Raw genomic sequence first — 11,113 nt, forward strand, 5'->3', positions numbered from 1 at the left:
ACATATTTGATATAATAATCAGATCAGGCCATCTTCTTCAATTGCTCCTGTGGTCCAGTTCTGATGCTCATGTGCCCATTTTAGGTGCTTTTGGCTGTAGACAGGGTCAGCATGGGCACCCTGATGGGTGTGTGGTTACACAGCCCCACACACAACAAACTGCAATGCACTGTGTGTTCAGACACCTTTCTGTCAGAACCAGCATTAACTTTTTTAGCAATTTGAGCTACACTAGCTCTTATATTGGATTGAACTACACAGGCAAGCCTTCAGTCCCTACGTGCATCAGTGAGCCTTGGCCACCCATGATCCTGCTCCATGATGCTGGTTCTCTGATTTACCTTCCTTGGACCACTTTTGGTAGGTCCTGACCACTGCACACTGGGAACATTCCACAAGAGCTACAGTTTTGGAGTTGCTCTGACACAGTTGTCTATCCATTACAATTTGGCTCTTATCAAAGTCACTCAATTCCTCAAGCTTGTCCATTTTTTCTGCTTTCAACACACTAATTTTAGGGACAACATGCTCACTTGTTGGCTTATATATCCCACCACTTTCAGATGCCATTGTAGTGAGACAATCAATGTTATTCACTTTGTAGTCATAATTGTATGGATGATGGTTATTTACAATGCCTTGAAAACGTATTCACACCCCTTGAAATTTTCCACATTTTGTCATGTTACAACCAAAAACGTAAATGTATTTTATGTGGTAGACCAACACAAAGTGGCACATAATTGTGAAGCGGAAGGAAAAAGATAAATGGTTTTCATTTTTTTTTACAAATAAATATGTGAAAAGTGTGGCGTTCATTTGTATTTAGCCCCCTTTACTCTGATACCCCTAACTAAAATCTAGTGGAACCAATTGCCTTCAGAAGTCACCTAATTAGTAAATAGAGTCCATCTGTGTGTAATTTAATCTCAGTATAAATACAGCTGTTCTGTAAAGCCCTCAGAGGTTTGTTAGAGAACCTTAGTGAACAAACAGCATCATAAAGGCCAAGGAACACACCAGACAGGTCAGGTATAAAGTTGTGGAGAAGTGAAGTTTAAAGCAGGGTTAGGTTATAAAAAAATATCCCAAGCTTTGAACATCTCACGGAGTACTATTCAATTCATCATCCGAAAATGGCACATGGAGGATCTGCATGGAGCCACAGCTCAGGTGGAAGAATCTGTCCACAGGACAACTATTATTCGTGCACTCCACAAATCTGGAATTTATGGAAGAGTGGCAAGGATAAAGCCATTGTTGAAAGAAAGCCAAAAGAAGTCCCGTTTGCAGTTTACGGGAAGCCATGTGGGTGACACAGAAAAGATGTGGAAGAAGGTGCTCTGATCAGATTAGACCAAAATTTAACTTTTTGGCCTAAAAGCAAAATGCTATGTGTGGTGGAAAACTAACGCTGCACATCACCCTGAACACACCATCTCCACTGTGAAACATGGTGGTGGCAGCATCATGTTGTGGGGATGCTTTTCTTCAGCAGGGACAGGGAAGCTGGTCAGAGTTAATGGGAAGGTGGATGGAGCCAAATACAGGGCAATCTTAGAAAAAAACCTGTTAGAGTCTGCAAAAGACTTGAGACTGGGGCGGAGATTCACCTTCCAGCAGGACAACAACCCTAAACATACAGCTAGAGCTACAATGGAATGGTTTAGATTTAAGCATATTTATGTGTTCGAATGGCCCAGTCAAAGGCCAGACCTAAATCTAATTGAGAATCTGTGTCAAGACTTGAAAATTGCTGTTCACAGGCACTCTCCATCCAATCTGACAGAGCTTGAGCTATTTTCTCATATAGATTTGTAAAAACATTTGAAAACCTTTTATCATTTTCCTTCCACCTCACAATTATGTGCCACTTTGTGTTGGTCTACCACATAAAATCCCAATAAAATACATTTAAGTTCTTGGTTGTAACATGACAAAATGTGGAAAATCTTAAGGGGTATGAATACTTTTTCAAGGCACTGTAAATCCTATGTTAGCAAGTATCTCCAGCCAAACTTTTTTTTTTTTTTTTTAATGCAGCCTTGGATGGCAGCGTTGACAACAGGAGAAGAAGCAAGAAGTACCCTCTGTTGCAGGCACTCTAGCTATTAAACAAACACAATGGGTATGGAAGGCAAAAGTCTCTTTTTATTGCTAAATGGGTCCTCCTTGGAGATTGTTAATATTTCCATTTTTTCATTACATATATTTTGGCTTTACTGAAGATTTTTTTAATTTTTTAGTGCCCAGTAGGATATACTCTGGTTAAAAATAGTTCTGTAAATATTTCAGAAGCTATATTGGGATCCAGAGGTTGGGGAAAATGATGAATTGATTTAATTTGTATTGCGAAATGCAAGAAAAAAAATTGTTGTTTATAATGGTGTTACTAACTAGATTAAGAACGTTATTGATATATATTATTTATCAATTTACTGGCAAGACTAGGTGCAGCCCTGTGTGTCTTTCAACAAATTGTGGAGCCATATTAAATGCTGCTTTCTCTAAACAACCTCACTCAATTGTTACAGGCATGTCCAGGCAGTGATAAAACTAATAACTTCATAGCAATATACACAGACAGACCAAGCCTACGCAAGAACATAATGACCTATTTGTTTGGTTGCACCTTGCTATGCAAGGTATTTCATTTATGTAATGGAATGTTTTTTTCAATTGGCACTTTGAAATTAAAGGTGTATTTTCTCCAAGGCCTCATTCACACTGGCGCTGCCAAACCTGCATTTAGAGGTCATTTTTAAGCGCATATAAATGCATATATTAATTTCTCAAAGGTTCCATTCACTCTGAGTGTTTACCTCTGTTTAGCTGCATTTTAAGAGAAAGTAGAATTCTGCATGTCCAGGATCTGATTAGACACTTTAAATGCAGGTATATACATGTGAACATACCTAAACGATTTTTGCCAAGTGTTTACCTACTTTCTTTCCCCTTCTAAATTTATCTCTGAGGTGTCTATTCATGATTTGGTTCGTCTCCTCCTCCAATAAATCTCTTAATTCGTCTCTCTTGATGGTCAGCTGCTGCAATAGGGTCCTATCTGATCCTTTATGGGCTTTATGTGTCTGCTCTACCTTAAATATTTCTGTCATAAGAATTTCCTTTTTTTTTGTTCTTTCTTTTTTCAATCCTGCCCCAACGGAAATCAAAACCCCTCTTATATATGCCTTAAAAGCTTCCCATACAGTAGCCCCCGAGATCTCACCCGTGTCATTTATTAGAAAAAACTAATCTATTTCCTGCTGAATTTGTTCAACAATCTTAACATCTCTAATTAAGTTTTCGTTTAAGCGCCATGTAAATGGGGGTTTTTGTACTCCTTTTAATCTCACTTTCATCGTGGCCGGGGCATGATCTGACAGTGTTCTGATCTCAATCCCAGTCTCTTCAACTGCCTCCAACAGGCTATGATCCACCATCAGATAGTCCAATCTCGAATAAGTCCCATGCACGGGGGAGAAGAAAGTATAATCTCTGACTCTTACATGTTGAACCCTCCACACATCAATCAATTGACAATCATGTAGTTTTTTCCCTATTCTTCTCAAGAGACTTTTACTCATCCCCCGTGCATTTGGAGAACTATCCAAGGGTGGGTCCAAGCTAAAGTTGAAGTCTCCTGCCAATATCATCTCCCCCTCTCTGAATTCCATCAGACTGTTTAGTACCTGGGAAAGATATTTGATCGGATCCCGATTCGGGCAATAAACGTTGGCAAGGGTGAGGGTCCTATCTCCAATTCTAATCTTTAAAAAAAGGAAGCGCCCTTCCGGATCTGTCTTCCTGTCTATTAGTACATAATTTAATCCTTTCGAGAAACCTATTGCCACCCCTTTTGCCCATTTCATAGGGGAATCGCTGTATATCCATTTTGGAAAGTGCCTAGAATAAAGCTTTTTACCTGCTTCCCATACTAGATGGGTTTCCTGCAGAAAAACCACATCTGCCCCATAATGACGCAGCTCTCTCAGCACCTTATGCCTCTTATTTGGGGAATTTAACATTGTATGTCAGACAGTTAATATTCATTCAACCTGGTCCTTAAGCCTCACTAAAGACCTGTTGTTTACCCAAGGGGCACTGTATGTTATGAGTCTGCATGGGATAGATCCCTCCCACCCCCACGCCCTAACCCTCCCACCCCCCCATCTCCCTCCCCCCCATCTCCCTCCCCCCATCTCCCTCCCTCCCACCCCCCGCCACTACCTGGCCCCTGGATCACAGTGCCGAGTTTACTATACTCATGCCCTGCGCTCCCTCGTGCCTCGGAGTGGAAACCTGGTCATGGAAAGCGGCGGCCCCACCCCCCACCTTCGTGGGGGGGGACCCCAGAGGTCCTTCAAAAACGCTTACACACCCACCTGGAATTCAGACTGTCTCTGAGTTTGTTAAGGTCTGCTGATTTTTGGGAGCGTCCTCTCATATTCATCCCTTCCCTGCACACTGCCAGTTCCCTTTTTGCGCTAGCTTTCAACGCCAACGATCGTCGCAATTCTACTTCAAACCCGGCTTAGTCCAATAGTTTGGCAAGTTGATAGCCTTAATATTCAATTCTCATTGACCGTCCCTTTAAAGGGTTACAACAATTCACTTGGCCGGTGACATGTCAGGATGTGAGGACAAACTTTAGTCAAAGCTCTACCCCTCTCCTTATTTATCCACTCCTGATATATTAGCAATATGGAACCACAAGATCCCCTTCAGTCCTGTATGGGCCAGAGAACCTGTGTGAATGAGCCGTAATTTTGTTTTATTTTTTCAATTTTTATTTACAACACTGTTGGGGGAGCTTGGTTGAAATACCAGGGGTCTAAACAGACCCCTGACATCTCACCTTTGAGACAGAAAAAGAAACTGAGGACACAGATTCTTCAGTTCCTTTCTCTGCAGCCTCAGCTGCACTGCAATAAATGAACAGGAGTCTGAGACTCCTATTCATTCATAAAAATAAAATTAAACAGCAGCAGAGTGCTAAAGGACACCCACTGTATAGCACTCAGTCCAACAGGAAAGAACTCAGGTAGTCTGATAAAGGAGAAATCTCCAAGTAACACAGTAATCAGCAATGCTGAAGGGTGACTCCAAAAAAAAAAGAATCAATAAAACATGAATTAAAACATAAAATAGAAGAGTGGGTAGCCCTTTTTCTAAACATTGATAACAAGCACTAGAAGGTATGCCGCTAATCCAAATAGGGAGGGGGGGGGCGCCATTTATATCAAAACACAAGGAGAGGGAGGAGAGACTGCAAACAAGAGCATAAGCAGAGCATTGCAGTAAGGCAGATAAGTCCATGCTAGCGTTCCAAACCCAGACTACAGGAGGGCGATATGGGGCATCTCCCCCTGCAGCAGCTGAAAGCCAGCAGGAGGGAGAGAAACCAGCCTTCAGCTGCTGCAGAGACACACATGGCATCATTCCTGTAATTGCCCCCCCCCCCCCGCTGCACATATCCCCCTTCCTGTCCCGCCCACATTTGATTCCCCCTGCTCTCTTTTCCCCCTGTGTGCCCCGGCTGCTCACAGGAGGACCAGTGGTACCCCCTTATCAGTGGCCCTGCATGCTGACCCCTATTTTCTGTGTGCACTTGCATGTGAGATAGGACCCTCAGACTGTAAATTTCCAGTGGGCGGGGGCTGATGTGAATATTAAATGATGTATATATTGTCTGCACTATATGAATACCTGTGTAACCCAGACTGTAGCTGATAACTGCCGCAGAAATTCTTCTTTGTTGCTGCTTTATTATCCTTCTGCAGTGTGGACAGGGTTAAACTGAATATTCATTATTGCAGAAGTTACATAGTAGGTGAGGTTGAAAAAAGACACAAGTCCATCAAGTCCAACCTATGTGAAGTGCAGCAGCCATTTACAAAGTGGTTGTAATCCTAAAAAAAAAAAAAAAAACCCTGTCCCTTTAATGCATGATATATAGCACAGTGCTTTTGCAGTGTCATTTTTCCCTCTCCATGTACTACAATACTTGGTTGATCCAGCCTGTTCCTGTGTTCCCTTTGTAAACTGACCATGCTAATCATGGCTGCTGATCCATGATAGGATGGTCAGGTTATGTTCCTCCGTCATCCTACTGTGTCTTCAGCGTGAGTGCATCTCCCTCCCTGTCATATCTGTACTCTGTGGTGTGAAGCCGATCTCCTCCTCGCCCCTCCCCTCGCCTCCTGGCTTCATTAAGTTCCTATTCCCCTGTTGCTGGTTCTCCCCACCTCTTTGTAAAGGGAATCTCAGCCCCTCCCTCTGTACTTGCTTAGATCAGGAAGAAGAGCAGAGGGAGACCGTGTGACTGCACAGCAGCACTGTGCAAAAAGGTACTTAGACATGTAGTTTAAAAAAAAAAAAACACACACTGCACTTAATATGGACCAAAAATAGAGAGGTTAAAAGGATTGATTGTGACTTTATAACCACTTCAAGGAGACCACTTTGAAATGCTTTTCTATGGAGTTTCTCCAGTGCAGAGGGGGGACATTTGTCTTGGCTGGATCTGGATCAGTCCTGGAGGACAGTGATTGGCTCATGCAGCAAGTGTGTAGGGAGGCTATTGAGAAGAAAGGAGGGAGATAGTCAAAAAGGCTAGCAGGGTGTTGGAAAAAGACTAAGCTCCTGACTGAATGTAAGCCTGCCATAGCTGACCACAATTTAGTGGCTCCTCTGAGGGTAGAGCTACACCTGTAATAAAAAATAAAAATTATATTTTGCATCTCTTTTTCCCTACATTTAATAGTATATTTTGCATCTATCTTTCCCTAAATTTAATAGTTAGATGTATTTTATTTAACATTCAACTGTTCACTGGTTGATCCGTTGTGCAAACATACCGTGTCTGTCTGTTTTATTTTATTTTTTTACCACTTTTGCTGGTGACCTAAAATTTCCCCCACCTGTTGTCTCCTTATGATGGTTACTGGGTTCTCCTCCACTTTAATATTGAGGTCCATTACCCTTTCTGTTAAGTCTTCCCCTACTGGGGCTACCTGTCCTGTTCTGGAACACCAGATTCATTCTTGGGGCCTTCACATTTCTGGAACAACATCCTATGGACAGATGAGACCAAGATCAACTTGTACCAGAGTGATGGGAAGAGAAGAGTATGGAGAAGGAAAGGAACTGCTCATGCTCCAAAGCATACCACCTCATCAGTGAAGCATGGGGGTGGTAGCGTCATGGTGTGGGCATGTATGACTGCCAGTGAAACTGGTTCTCTTGTATTTATTGATGATATTACTGCTGTCAAAAGCAGCAGGATGAATTCTGAAGTGTTTCGGGCAATATTATCTGCTCATATTCAGCAAAATGCTTCAGAACTCATTGGACTGTGCTTCACAGTGCAGATGGACAATGACCCGAAGCATACTGCGAAAGCAACCAAAGAGTTTTTTAAGGGAAAGAAGTGGAATGTTATGCAATGGCCAAGTCAATTACCTGACCTGAATCCGATTGAGCATGCATTTCACTTGCTGAAGACAAAACTGAAGGGAAAATGCCCCAAGAACAAGCAGGAACTGAAGACAGTTGCAGTAGAGACCTGGCAGAGCATCACCAGGGGTGAAACCCAGTGTCTGGTGATGTCTATGCATTCCAGACTTCGGGCTTTAATTGACTGCAAAGGATTTGCAACCAAGTATTAAAAAGTGAAAGTTTGATGGATGATTGTTAATCTGTCCCATGACTTTTGGCCCCTTAAAAAGTGGGAGGCACATACAAACTGTTGTAATTCCTTCGCCGTTCACCTGATTTGGATGTAAATACCCTCAAATTAAAGCTGAAAGTCTGCAGTTAAAGTACATCTTGTTCGTTTATTTTCAAATCCATTGTGGTGATGTATAGAGCCAAAAAGATTAGAATTGTGTTGATGTCCCAATATTTATGGACCTGACTGTAAATGCACACCAGTGTGGAAATATCATAAGCTTTATATAATAAAAGATTAGTATCAGAACATACATCCAATGTACAAAAAGGTAATATCAGAAAAGGGGCTGACCAAGGAGTCTTGGTGGAATTGTACACCTATACCCGGGTATGTATGGTTATTAATAAAGATACCTCCAAAGGTATGTTGCAGCAAATTGAAGTTGCAGGGCCCCCTGATAATCCAAATGCAGTCTCCATCTTGGTGTTGAAAACCTAAAGACAGAATGTGCACCGATGGGGAGTTCTTCCAACCTTTGTCGGATCAGCCTGAAATTCAGCTTCTCACCAGCAGAAACCATGGTGCAATACTGGAACTCAGACTCAGCCTATCTACTCTGAGTTGTAGTCCCTAGTAGCTTCCAATCTGTCATGCAACTGGACCTCCAACTACCAAGTGGCCTTCAGATGCCAAACCTGGCTCTAGCCTATGTTGGTTATTGAGCCCTGAGCTAAAACTCGCTATAGAATCCCAGACCAGAATGGACTTAACTAAAATATGAGCTGCATATAAAGTCTATTGCAGTAAACAGGTTCACCTATTATTAGACTGGAAGGTGACCACTACACTCATACCGTACATTAGCACAGACCTAGCTATCTGGTACTGTGCATGTGATATAATACCAATAAAATATATATGTCCATCAAAATGATTCAGATACGCACTCAGGAAGCTATGGGCAGCTGCAGTTAAACTATTAGAATATAAGAATACTTGCCTAATAGTCTCTCCTTATGGTTGGGGTGACATAGAGTAGCAGCAGCTCCTGTGTGTTGTAAGGTCATGTGACTCAGTTCTGCCTCTAAATTCTGGAAACTTACATTTTTAACAATGTAACAATCCTCCAATCAGGGTTTCTGACCCAGCTAACAGGGGCAGGAAGTATCTGTCTATACCCAACAAACTCTGTGGTAATTACAAAGCAATGGCTACTTACATATACAGCCGTGGCCAAAAGTTTTGACAATGGCACAAATATTAATTTTCACAAATCTGCTGCCTCCGTGTTTATGATAGCAATTTGAATATACTCCAGAATGTTATGAAGAGTGATCAGATTAATTGCAATTCATTGCAAAGTCCCTCTTTGCCATGAAAATGAAATTAATCCCATAAAAAACATTAGGCTTCAAGGCCCCCAAGAAAGTCCAGCAAGCGCCAGGACCATCTCCTACAGTTGATTCAGCTGTGGGATAGGGGCACCACCAGTGCAGAGCTTTCTCAGTAATGGCAGCAGGCCGGTATGAGTGCATCTGCATGCACAGTGAGGCAAAGACTTTTGGAGGATGGCCTGGTGTCAAGAAGGACAGCAAAGAAGACACTCTCCAGGAAAAACATAAGGGACAGACTAATATTCTGCAAAAAGTACAGGGATTGGACTGCTGAGGACTGGGGTAAAGTCATTCTGTGCTATGAATCCCCTTTCTGATTGTTTGGGGCACTTGGAAAAAACTTGTCTAGAGAAGAAAAGGTGAGCGCTACCATCAGTTCTGTGTCATACTAACAGTAAGCATCCTGAGACCATTCATGTGTACGGTTGCTTCTTAACCAAGGGATTTTGCCTAAGAACACAGCCATGAATAAAGAATGGTAAACAAACATACTCTGAGAGCAACTTCTCCCAACCATCCAAGAACAGTTTGGTGATGAACAATACCTTTTCCAGCATGATGGAGCACCTTGCCATAAGGAAAAAATGGTAACTAAGTGGCTTGGGGAAAAAAATCAAAATCTTGGGTCCATGGCCAGGAAACTTCCCAGAACTTAATCCTATTGAGAACTTGGGATCAATCCCCAAGAGCCAAATTCTGACAACCTCCAAGCATTGGTTATGCAAGAATGGGCTGCCATCAGTCAGGATGTGGCCCAGAAATTGATTCACAGCATGCCAGGGCGATTTGCAGAGGTCTTGAAAAAGAAGGGTCTACGTGAACCCAATGTTTAATATTTGAAATTTCATGATATTTACCTATATAAACCCTACTGTAAAACAATGAGCTTACTTTATAGATCCTTGTAAACTTACGTTATGTATCTTTATAACATTGTATACTCAATAAACTTCTTTTGACAAGGAAAAAGAAGGGTCAACACTGCAAAAATTGACTCTTTGCATAAACATAGTGTAATTGTCAATAAAAGCCTTTGACACTCATGAAATGCTTGTAATTATACTTCAGTGTATCATAGTAACATCTGACAAAAAGATCTAAAATCACTAAAGCAGCAGAATTTGTGAAAGTTAATATTTGTGTCATTCTCAAAACTTTTGGTCAGGGCTGTACAGACAAAAGATGGCAGCTGATCCCTACACAGGTAGCACATGCAGTGCCTTGAAAAAGTATTCTACCCCTTTACATTTTCCGCATTTTGTCATGTTACAACCAAAAACATAAATGTATTTTAGTGGGATTTTATGCGATAGACCAACATAAAGTGGCACATAATTGTGAAGTAGAAGGAAAACGTTAAATGGTTTTCAATTTTTTTTTACAAATGAATATCTGAAATGTGTGGCGTGCATTTGTAAAATCTGGTGGAACCAATTGCCTTCAGAAGTCTCCTAATTAGTAAGAAGAGTCCACCTGTGTGTAATTTAATCTCAGTATAAATACAGCTGTTCTGTAAAGCCCTCAGAGATTTGTTAGAGAACCTAAGTGAACAAATGGCATTATGAAGGCCAAGGAACACACCAGACAGGTCAGGGATAAAGTTGTGAAGTTTAAAGCAGGATTAGGTTATAAAAAAATATCAAAAGCTTTGAACATCTCACAGAGCACTGTTTAATCCATCGCCTGAAAATGGAAAGAGTATGGCACAACCGCAAACCTACCAAGACATGGTCGTCCACCTAAACTGACAGGATGGGCATCAATCAGAGAAACAGCCAAGAGGCCCATTGTAACTCTGGAGGAGCTGCAGAGATCCACAGCTCAGATGGGAGAGTCTGTCCACAGGACAACCATTAGTTGTGCACTCCACAAATCTGGCCTTTATGGAAGAGAGGCAAGAAGAAAGCCATTGTGGAAAGAAAGCCATAAGAAGTCCCGTTTGCAGCTTGCGAGAAGCCATGTGGGGGGCACAGCAAACATGTGAAAGAAGGTGTTTTGGTCAGATGAGACCAAAATTGAACTTTCTTTATCGTACATCATAGGA

Source organism: Aquarana catesbeiana, linkage group LG04, assembly GCF_042186555.1.
Source record: "Aquarana catesbeiana isolate 2022-GZ linkage group LG04, ASM4218655v1, whole genome shotgun sequence".
Lineage (NCBI taxonomy): Eukaryota > Metazoa > Chordata > Amphibia > Anura > Ranidae > Aquarana > Aquarana catesbeiana.